Below are 10666 nucleotides of genomic sequence, written 5' to 3' on the forward strand. Positions count from 1 at the left end.
CTCCTGTTAAAAGGGAGTGTTTCCTCTCCATCATTACCTCAGTGCCTGCTCTGGGATTTTCTTGGTTCTGCAAAGGGTCTCGAAGACAGTTAGGATTGTTATTGAAGACATACACCGATCAGGCGTAACTAGTGTTGTAGTCAAGACCACCTAACCCGAGACCGAGTCAAGACCAAGACCAGAGCATACCGAGACCAAGACAAGACCAAGACTTTGAGGGGGCGAGACCGAGTCAAGACCAAGACCGAGGAGGGGCGAGACCAAGTCCAAGACCAAGACCGAACTGAATGAACAGAAGCATTAGTCTATTTGTCATATTGAAAAATAAATTCATTTCAAACTGTTGGTAAGGCCAACTGACCAATCTTCAAATACACTTCACCCTCGCCCCCGTCAAAAAACAAACAAAAAGAAAATCTCACTCCAAGCTAAGTTCATAACTTGAGAGCCCTGGGTATAACCAAGTTTTTCAGATGGTTATACACACACATAGGCCTATACATTGGTTGAACAATTTTAATTATCTTTATGTTATTGCTTTATATTAGGCATGTACCGAAATGAAAATTCTTGCCCGAAACCAAAAACCAAAAATGAGGAAACCAAGGGCGAAAACCGAAAAACAAAATACAAAAAGAAATTATTATGCAAACAAAATCCCACATCTTCTAAAACAGAGAACGGCAGATCATCTAAGGCAGGGATTTCCAAAGTGTGGTGGGGTGCGCGAGCTGCCTCTAGGGGGTGCGCGAGATAAAAAATGTTATGGCGGAGAAGAAGTTATCTTCTTTTACGTACTGTATATGTGCACCTAGCTGAGCCACCTGCGCTGCTCTTGAAAATCCTCAGATGGATTTATTATTATTTTTTATCTATTCCTGAGTTTATGCTCTTTGTTATTTATGTTGTGGGTCATGTGTAACTTTACTGCAATTTAATTTAAATAACTGACGTTCCAATTGTGGAGTGGGTGTGCTCAGAGGGATTTTCCTTTTCTGTGCTGCTGCCGCATCCCTCTCATATTCAGCATAGCGATCTGGATGTTTAGATTTCAGGTGATAAATTAAACCCGACGTGGAGAAATTCTTCTGCAGATGCGCCCCCCTCTTGAAATGTCAGCATTACACATTTTGCAAATCGCTTTCCGTGGGTCTTTCTCAGATGTATTGAAAACGTCCTCACCACAGACACGTTGGCCCTTCCAGGCATGCCCGTGCTGGCTGCGGTTTTTGCTCACGTCATTACAAAAATCACATGGTCTCGACTGGTCTTGACAAAAAATCCCGAGTCCAGCTCGACCGAGACCGAGACAAGACCGAGTAAAAATGCAGTTGATTCCGAGACAAGACCAAGACCTTGAAAATGCGGTCTCGAGACCAAGACCAGTCTCGAGTACTACAACACTAGGCGTAACATTGTGCCTCCAAAACAGTTGTGACTCATCAGAGAATGGACAAGAGCCTTCTGAGGGTGTCCTGTGGTGTCTGGCAACAGAATGTTGTTAGTGGGGGCCTTTGGGTCTTATGGGTTGAGGGGAGGGGCCTCTGTGGATCATCCCACAGATACTTTTTTGGAGGCCAGGGGCCTCATGTACTAACAGTTGCGTAGATTTCCACTTAAATCGTGACGTAAGCTCAGATCTACATGCATTTATAAGCACATTTCCTTTGTACATCCCGATCGAGCGTACCGGACCCCTCCCTGTCCACGCCCCTTTTAAATATGCAAATCCCGGTCCAGGCCCTTTTTAAATATGCAACTCTCTGTCCACGCCCATTTTAAATATGGAAATCATATTTAAATTGACCCTGCACCTGAGATTCCCATCTCTGCGCGATCAGAAAACGAAAACATAAGAATGAGTAAGACGGGAAAGAAGAAGAACTTCACAGAAAGAGAAGGGACGCCACTGACTGGAGTGGAGATGCGTAAAATGTCCTCTTTGACACGCTGCCACAATGTTTACATTTGCGCATCACGTATGATCTTCCAGTTGACATTTACAAATTCGCGATGGCGCTTTTATATCAATGTGTGTGCAGTTGATAGCTCTGATTACAGTCAGAAAACCGTCTCTGGCTGCAGATGCTCTTTAATGTTGACCTGTTCAGATACATTGTGTATGGAATTAGAACGCTGCCATAAATCGTGCGCACGCAATGAGACTCGCGCGAGCGCAAATCAAACATCCGCGGGCGCATTTTTCCCCCCCGAGCGCTTTTCCAAGCACTCGCGAGCTATTTTGTATCCTGTATCTATGCCCCCTGGAGCAATATTGTAGCCTGCGAGGAGAAAAACAGCTCGCACGCGCGCAGAGTCCGCTCGCAAAACTTTCCCCTGCTCGCTCGCGAAACTCTCCTCTCCTCGCGCGGAAAACTGTCCCCTGCTCGCGCGCGAGTTATTTCTTTTAGTGGGCGTTTTTGTCAGTGAGGGGGACGGGCCTGGGGGCATGCCAATCACCATTGTATCCCCGAATATAATTGGTTGAGCGTATTGGCCAGTTGAACAGCAGGGTACGGCAACACTACTAGGACAAACGGGACAAACCACACAGCCCCGAATGCCTGAATGACATGTATCCACCTTATTCCTGGGGGCGCTGATGTAGACTTCCGGTGACACACCGGAAGTAGCAGTGAGCCATTGGTTGCTAGCGCTTGCTAGCGGTTTTCGTTTCCCGTAGCGGTTTATTTGGAAATTTACTGGTCTTTACTGTTCTTTACGAAACGATTATCAGCTCCCGCAGCATTTAAAAATGTCCTTGCGCAGCTCGGGAACATGTTGCGCTGTTCGCGGTTGTACTAATAACCAGGCGAAGTTGAATCTGTGGCTACAAGAGCAGAAGAGACGCCGGGTGCTAAAGAGGACTGACAGCAGTGTCACGAGGATAACAGTGTATAATATATACAGTACCAGTCAAAGGTTTGGACACACCCTCTCATTTAATGGTTTTTCTTTATTTTCATGACAATTTACTTTGTAGATTCTCACTGAAGACGTTAAAAATATGAATGAACACATATGGAATTATGTAGTAAACAAAAAAGTGTGAAATAACTCTAAATATGATTCATATTTTAGATTCTTCAAAATAGCCACCCTTTGCTTTAATTACTGTTTTACACACTCTTGGCATTCTCTTGATGAGCTTCATGAAGTTGTCACCTGAAATGGTTTACCAACAGTCTTGAAGGAGTTCCCAGAGGTGCTGAACACTTTGCCTTCACTCTGCGCTCCATCTCATCCCAAACCATCTCCATTGGGTTTAGGTCAGGTGACTGTGGAGGCCAGGCCATCTGGTGCACTCTCCTTCTTGGTCAGATAGCCCTTACACAGCCTGGAGGTCTGTTTGGGGTCATTGTCCTGTGTCCTGGTTCAGTGTGCCTTCAGTTTTGAATAAATCCCCAACAGTGTCACCATCAAAGCCCCACCACACCATCACACCTCCTCCTCCATGCTTCACGGTTGGAACCATGCATGTAGAGACCATCCGTTCACCTTCTCTGCGTCGCACGAAGACACAGTGGTTGGAACCAAAGATCTCAAAGTTGGACTCATCAGACCAAAGCACAGATTTCCACTGGTCTAATGTCCATTCCTTGCGTTTCTTGGCCCAAACAAATCTCTTCTGCTTGTTGCTTTTTCTTAGTGGTGATTTTCTAGCAGCTATTTGACCATAAGGGCCTGATTGGTGCAGTCTCCCCTGAACAGTTGATGTAGAAATGTGTCTGCTACTGGAACTCTGTGAGCCATTGATCTGGGCTCTAATCTGAGGTGATGTTAACTTGTGATTTCTGAGGCTGGTGACTTAGATGAACTTATCCTCAGCAGCAGAGGTGACTCTTGGTCTTCCTTTCCTGGGGCGGTCCTCATGTGAGCCAGTTTCTTCGTTGCACTTGATGATTTTTGCAACTGCACTTGGGGACACAGTCAAAGTTTTTGCAATTTTCTGGACTGACTGACCTTCAGTTCTCAAAGTACTCGTTTCTCTTTACTTAGCTGATTGGTTCTTGCCATAATATGAATCTAACAGTTGTCAAATAGGGCTGTCAGCTGTGTACCAACCTGACTTCTGTACAACACAACTGATGGTCCCAACCCCATTAAGAAGGCAAGAAATTCCACAAATGAATCCTGACAAGGCACACCTGTGAAGTGAAAACCATTTCAGGTGACTACATCATGAAGCTCATTGGGTTTGCAGCGCTGTCAACAAAGCAAAGGGTGGCTACTTTGAGGACTCTAAAATATGAATCATATTTAGAGTTATTTTACACTTTTTTGTTTACTACATAATTCCATACGTGTTCATTCATAGTTTTGACGTCTTCAGTAAGAATCTACAATGTAAAAAATAAAATAAAGAAAAACCATTAAATGAGAGGGTGTGTCTGAACTTTTGACTGGTAGTGTAATATTTTGTTCAATAATATAATAGAATAATTCCACTTTCTCTGTGCATCAGTGCATGATGTCCCTGTCTTTCCCTGTCTCACAGCATTCTCAACCTGAATTGAAAATAAATTAAAGATTCATTCGTTCATTCATATCTATTTATTCCATTCATAGATTAAACACATTACATGATTATATACGTAACACCATCAATGAAAAGGAGCAGGAAGAAGAAAACTTATGATACCTGCCCCTTTCTATAGTTTTAATTACATTTAATTGACTACAAAAATAATGGTTTGTTGCAGCCCTACATTAAAAGCAATGCAAATGATAATTAAAACTACCAGAACAATAAAGATATACCTTCCAGAGGATGGCAGCAGCCTGGCTGCAAGCTCTGCTGATGATGACACGAATACCAAGGCTCGGTGATGAGGGACTTTAAGACTTTGGCTGGGCTCTACGTCTGCTTTAAGGTAAATAAGATTGTGTCCCACGCCACGATCTCTTTTAACAAAACGCGTCCAACTTTTATTACTGTGCAGGCACTGATGCGCCTCAGAGCTTTTTAGATTTTGCCTCCCCGTCCGAAGCGGCACAGTTAAAGTGGCTAACTATGCCACTGTATGTTATTTTAGGCCACTTCTTCATGTTATCCTCCCACCCCTATATATTATTAGACAGCGGGATTGTAATGTCGTCTTGTTTGAGCTGGTGTTCCCACATGGTTTACGTGTCGAAGTAGTCGGAGAAAGTGGATTCGCGCTGACAGCTAGCATGTAAAAACGCTACTTCCGGTCCGTACCGGAAGTCTCGCCCATAATTCACGCAAGGGCTCATCTTGACTTGAAAGTTTGCAAAATGTCACACAGAGCAATGAACTTCAGTATGTTTGACTGAGTGCTGTCTTTCCTTCCCTCCATCGTCGACATTAATCTGATAAAATGCTGATCATTTTTTGTAACTTGGATTCTGTTGCACGACATTTTTTATTTTGGTAAAAGTGTTTTGTTCATATTCTCGATCTAGACTACTTCTTTCTCCCTGAAAATTATAAACGTAATGTTAAAAAATTCTAAAAATAAATAAAAATGAAGGCCTGTAGTTTATATAGGCGTCAGCAACTCTCGATATGAGAGCAGTATATAGATGTATGGTCCAGATGCAGATGTGTGTCAAAATATAGTAGGCTATTTCTTATTAAAATCTTATTAAGGCAAAGATGCCCATGGACACTCTTTTTAAGAGACACAAGATTGATGTGCAGAATAAGAACGTAAAATGATGATACACACTGTCGTACAGCAGGTGGCGGTATGCACTTGACAATTGTTCGTCTTCCGCCTGTTCCGCCATTAACCATTAACAGCCATAGCTCTTGATGATAATAACGTTAACTAAGAAGTTATCTGATACTACTGTCTTTGACGTTACCTGAATGGCGGTTCGGCAACCAGCTTTTTGGTGCATTACCGCCACCTTATGTTCTGGAGTGTGAATAAGTGTGGTTTGTCCCGTTTGTCCTAGTAGTGTTGCCGTACCCTGCTGTTCAACTGGCCAATAGGCTCAACCAATTATATTCGGGGATACAATGGTGATTGGCATGCCCCCAGGCCCGTCCCCCTCACTGACAAAAACGCCCACTAAAAGAAATAACTCGCGCGCGAGCAGGGGACAGTTTTCCGCGCGAGGAGAGGAGAGTTTCGCGAGCGAGCAGGGGAAAGTTTTGCGAGCGGACTCTGCGCTCGCGCGAGCTGTTTTTCTCCTCGCAGGCTACAATATTGCTCCAGGGGGCATAGATACAGGATACAAAATAGCTCGCGAGTGCTTGGAAAAGCGCTCGGGGGGGAAAAATGCGCGCGCGGATGTTTGATTTGCGCTCGCGCGAGTCTCATTGCGCGCGCACGATTTATGGCAGCGTTCTAATTCCATACATTGTGGGTATCTGATATACCTGGCTGACATGAGGATAACTCCGTCCCACACGGCTGGCATGGCTCTGCTCAGGGTCGACCAGCACAGTCCCGATCGGTCGGAGTAATAGTTTTCACATTGATGACAGTTTCCCGGCATCACCTCTAAGTGTCGCCAAAGGATCGACATCTGTAGAATCCTACTTACGCCAGCCAAATAGTTGCCGTAGGAATGTACGTAAGTTACGGACCTTTCACTGTTGATACATTTGAACTTTTACGTAAATGAGTACTTACGTAACGTTTTTGTACTTACGCAACGTTCGTACATGAGGCCCCAGGTCAACACCTTGTGCTGTTCTTCATATTTTGTTTTAGTTGTTCCTAAACCGGTTTTGTGTGTGTGTCTGTGTCAGGCTGAATCCTGCAGGGGATGCCTGCTGCCAACAATAGTGTGTCTTACCCATGTACAGCACTTTGTTTCAGCTGTGGTTGTTTTTAAAGTGCTTTATAAATAAAGTTGAGTTGAGTTGAGTTGAGTTGCTATGGGGTGGGGGTGTCTGGTCTGGTCTAGGTGGGTGGTACATGTCTAAGTAACATCCACATGAATGCCAGGTCCAAAAATGAGTTTTTTAAAGCTAGTATGAGATGGCTCACTCTCCCTGCGGAGAAAGAGGCAGGGGTGGATGTATCAGGGTGGTCTAGGCAGGCATCTGCCACCCCTAAAAATCTTTTGGGAGAATATAATTTCAAAATACTTTTATAAAATGTTTTGGTGATTTGTAATTTAGTAACAGCTGAACGCTGAGCAACTGATGAAGCAGAGGACCAAGTCTTAAGGTGAAAGCCAAAGACACAAAAACTAAACTAGCAACCAACTGCCATGGCAGGGGAACACATGCAAGGAAGAACTGAAAACAGAACAGACAATCACAGAAGGAAAGTGACTATACTTATAAGAAAGGAACTACAAAAGAAACCTAGAAATATGATGCATGCCACTTCTTTCACAGCAGCTTAAGTAAAAGACTGATTATGAAACAATGATTGTCTTTTGTGTAATATTCAGGGTGTGTCCAGTACACCTTTTTATTGCTGCCATTTGTTATGCAACAAAGAGAAACTCTCATCACATCCAACTATCATTCTGGGTGTGACCAGGAGTACAAGAAAATGTACAACCAGCAGATGTCAGTGAAAGACTTGGTGTTTCCCAGTCTCATACCGCATGCTGAACATAATGTACATCAAGTGCTTTATACAAATTGGTTTTATTGGCAGGAAGGTTTAAAATGAACATTGTTTAACAATTCATTTAGTTATGAGGTCATTAAGCTCGTTATAAAGTTACAAAGTTGAATTTAAGTAAACATTCCTCATTTCACAGTGGTTTTCCAGTCTAATTTGAATGTTGTTATACTGTAAATGGCACCTTTGATATTACCTTTATTAGAAGTACTTGTAAAAGTACCATTATTTGTCTGCTCTATCTATCTATCTATCTATCCAGGGGGGGTTGTGAAATTTTTGGTTGGTGAGATTTTTTCAGAAATGTATTTATTTTTGTTAAATATAATATAAATATCTTTAAATACACATTAACATGAATCAACATATTGTAGCAAATGGATAAAGGGAGGAAGAAGAACAGAACACAGCACTGTTTCGTGTGTGTGTCATGACTTTGGCACACACGTTATAATTTGTTGTTCTCCACCTTGACGTTAGTTAGACATGCACAAAGCTCAAACCCTGGAAGTTTCTTTACGCACCGCATTCTCCAGTAATGAAGCAGTGATTGAGGAAATACGTAACTTAACCACACACGTCATCAACATGACCACATCAATAATTAACCACCTGCTGATACGTTATTTAATGACAGAATCACACTTGTGTACTTATATTAAATACTTTCACTTGTTAATTTTTTACTAGATGTATTTATTATTAAGTTAGTTAACAGCTACAAGGACAGGATATTTTAATTGTCTCACTACTTAATGAACAAACATCACTTAGGCTACTTTTGTCTTTTCAGGTGACCATTTATAATAGTGGTGTGTATATTTTTTTGAATGAATGAGGCAAAACTCACAGGAGTTCCCCTGTTGAGTATAGATGGCTATTTAATGTGGCTCAGCGCACATTGCATTTACACTGCCAAAAGAATGCGGACACATGTGACCCTGACCACCTCCAAATGTGGTCAGATATCAGATCTCTCAAATGCAACCTTAGTGCATCCTGGGAGTGTTCACACTTGTCTTTTACGCTGGCCATTTGCGATTGGATTTCCCAAATCTAAATTGAATGCAGTAATAAATAAATACATGAAAAACCAACATACTTCACTCACGAATCCTTGTGCAATAATTTTTTGTGAGACATTCCTGGCAAAAATGCTGCAGCTCCTATCCACAAAAGCCAACTATGGAGGCAAGTATATTATTGCAGTGTATGGACATTGTTGTGAGCCAAAATGGGGCCAAAAAAGGGACCCCAACAAGGGCAAGAGATGCAAGATAACAGGCATGTTTAGGCATGACAGTGGAACTAACAGGCCATCACTCATTTTCGTTTCCACATTTATGTATAAAGTAGTGAGTTATGCTATAGTATCGCTTGTCAGCAGTTTTATAGGATTCTATTAAATCCATGCAGCCAATCTAAAAGTAGCTGGACACATATGCTGATAGTTCTAATTTATAAATAGGCTTTTTTGTTTGGAGCTTGGATTCAAACTTTAGTTAAAGCTCAAACTAGTTAGAACAAGTAACGAGTTTCTAGCTTCAGAATCAGGTCACGTCAGGTTAAACAGAGTCCTCAATGAATTAATGCCTGCTTATTATGGTGACTCATATGATGAAGTCTGCATGGTTCCAGAAAGCGATTAAGCCAAACAAGTTTTACGACCCAGCAGGAGACGTACTATTATTCCTAGCATTGGGGTGAGGTTCCGCAAAGACGGGCGTTACGGACGTTACAGAAAGCTGGCACCTCTACAAGTCCACGCATACCACCACAGGGAGGAACACTCTAGTGTACGCATCAGTAAATGGCATCTTTATTTTTAACTTCACTTCTACAATTTAGTGAAAAGCTGAGAACAGAAACTGAGGGTGATGGAGGACAGATATCCAGAAAGTTCCACGTGTAGAAAGGTGACCCTATGAACAATGCAAAAAATGCCGTAAAATTAAGGATACCATTTTATGTGGGTCGTCATAAGCATAACTTCAGTTAAAAATGTTGCATCCATCTTAATTGAATCAAGCAAACCTACAATGTTGTGTGTTCAAGTGTCGCCTACATGCTTGGTTTGGCTAAAAGCCAAAGTGCTCACAGAATTTCCCTCCATCTGTGACTGCTGAGCTGCTTCATGGATTTTACCTTCAGTGTCTGGTGTACAAAACATGCACAAAATATGAGCTGTTTTTGACAACACCTTTAGTGGCTGTTGCTCACTGCGCTCAGTGTATGACAGCATGAAGGAGCACAGACAGAAAAGCTGCATGGACTGGTTGTATTCTGACTTAACCTATTGTTAAACCTACCTTCTTTGTGTGCTTTGTTACATGGGTTAGTGGGATTCAGCTGCTGTGGAGTTCATATTGTTGGATGGATGCTACCCATTAGTAATTCTTTACTCTGTTTTAATAAGAAACTGTTAGTTATGTGATCTATGTAACTTAATGTTGCCTCATAAATTATATGGACGGTGGATTGTGGTGGTTTGGCCCTCTGCAGCATGTTTTCGCGTTGCCCACCTGTCAATACGTCCCTCCATCACATCCTTTGGAACATGATATTTCAGGAAAGCACAGATGGAATTTCTTCAAATTTGGCTTTAAAATGTTTGGAATCTGGTACTTAAAGGTCAAAGGTCATTGTTACTGTGACACACTGACTTGTCCTAACTTGTCAAGATTTTACACAAATGCAATCTAATGCAATACAATTATCAAGGGATGACATTTTACGTCCAAAAGGTCAACTTCACTGTGACTTCATAGTATTCTGCAAAAACAAAATTGATAAAAAAAAAAGCCTAACTAAAACAAACGTGGTGTCTCTCTACAAGACCGTAGCCGTAAGATGGAGACACATAAAAATACGTGAAAAAATAAGTGAAACCTTTAATTAGTTGCATTTAAACAAATGATGGCCTTAAAGAATGAATGAGTCACACTTAGTCACATCTACTTGAGACAGGGATGGGCTCATAGTTGAACAGTAAGTCATTAGATTATTAAATTAAATTTAAAAAAAATTAAATAAAAAAAAATAAAAAAAATAATTTAATTAGCTCAAAACTACTGAGGAGTAAACTAATGACTTGCCTGTCAGATGAG

This window comes from Chelon labrosus (genome assembly GCF_963514085.1).
Source record: "Chelon labrosus genome assembly, chromosome: 1".
NCBI classification, from domain to species: Eukaryota; Metazoa; Chordata; class Actinopteri; order Mugiliformes; family Mugilidae; genus Chelon; species Chelon labrosus.